Source organism: Triticum dicoccoides, unplaced genomic scaffold (genome assembly GCF_002162155.2).
Source record: "Triticum dicoccoides isolate Atlit2015 ecotype Zavitan unplaced genomic scaffold, WEW_v2.0 scaffold22945, whole genome shotgun sequence".
Classification (NCBI taxonomy): domain Eukaryota; kingdom Viridiplantae; phylum Streptophyta; class Magnoliopsida; order Poales; family Poaceae; genus Triticum; species Triticum dicoccoides.
The window spans coordinates 1-1,240 of record NW_021245183.1 but is presented as its reverse complement, the minus strand read 5'-3'; the positions used below and the strand labels follow the sequence as shown (position 1 = coordinate 1,240).

Sequence of the window (1,240 nt, the reverse complement as noted above, 5' to 3'; positions counted from 1 at the left end):
GTGTTGCATTCCTTTTATAATTATTTTTTGCGCCTTGTGACAAACATATCGCACGTGCGCGATATATATTAATCCCGTTATATTATTTTTAACGTTTGCGATATGTTTAAGCTCGATGCTCATTGCTCGCGCGTCTTGGGGCGGCTTTGTGGCGCGAAGAGCGCTTTCTGAAAGGGGTGAAAAAAACTCGTGTTGCTGCGGTATGGAGGGAGGGGTGGAAACCGTGGAAAACTCGTCTCCGTGATTGAGCGGGAGAGTAAGTAGTATAGGACATTATCCATTGTTAGGGAACGGTTGTAATGGTAGTGAGAATGTAGAATCGTCTTTGGAGCGGACCTGGGAGTGGCAAGCATAAGGGACGAAGACGGGGAAACATGTCGGATGCGATCATTCCAGCACTAAAGCACCGGATCCCATCAGAACTCCGAAGTTAAGCGTGCTTGGGCGAGAGTAGTACTAGGATGGGTGACCTCCTGGGAAGTCCTCGTGTTGCATTCCTTTTATAATTATTTTTTGCGCCTTGTGACAAACATATCGCACGTGCGCGATATATATTAATCCCGTTATATTATTTTTGACGTTTGCGATATGTTTAAGCTCGATGCTCATTGCTCGCGCGTCTTGGGCCGGCTTTGTGGCGCGAAGAGCGCTTTCTGAAAGGGGTGGAAAAAACTCATGTTGCTGCGGTATGGAGGGAGGGGTGGAAACCGTGGAAAACTCGTCTCCGTGATTGAGCGGGAGAGTAAGTAGTATAGGACATTATCCATTGTTAGGGAACGGTTGTAATGGTAGTGAGAATGTAGAATCGTCTTTGGAGCGGACCTGGGAGTGGCAAGCATAAGGGACGAAGACGGGGAAACATGTCGGATGCGATCATACCAGCACTAAAGCACCGGATCCCATCAGAACTCCGAAGTTAAGCATGCTTGGGCGAGAGTAGTACTAGGATGGGTGACCTCCTAGGAAGTCCTCGTGTTGCATTCCTTTTATAATTATTTTTTGCGCCTTGTGACAAACATATCGCACGTGCGCGATATATATTAATCCCGTTATATTATTTTTGACGTTTGCGATATGTTTAAGCTCGATGCTCATTGCTCGTGCGTCTTGGGGCGGCTTTGTGGCGCGAAGAGCGCTTTCTGAAAGGGGTGGAAAAAACTCGTGTTGCTGCGGTATGGAGGGAGGGGTGGAAACCGTGGAAAACTTGTCTCCGTGATTGAGCGGGAGAGTAAGTAGTATA

At 47.5% G+C, this 1,240-nt stretch overlaps 2 non-coding genes across 2 annotated transcripts; both read left to right on the top strand.

Moving 5' to 3' along the window:
- Positions 1-379: 379 nt before the first annotated feature.
- Positions 380-498, top strand: LOC119345353. Its single transcript, XR_005167003.1, has one exon. It is a non-coding gene; the product is annotated as a 5S ribosomal RNA (ribosomal RNA).
- A 367-nt stretch (positions 499-865) lies between these two features.
- Positions 866-984, top strand: LOC119345354. Its single transcript, XR_005167004.1, has one exon. It is a non-coding gene; the product is annotated as a 5S ribosomal RNA (ribosomal RNA).
- Positions 985-1,240: the final 256 nt, after the last annotated feature.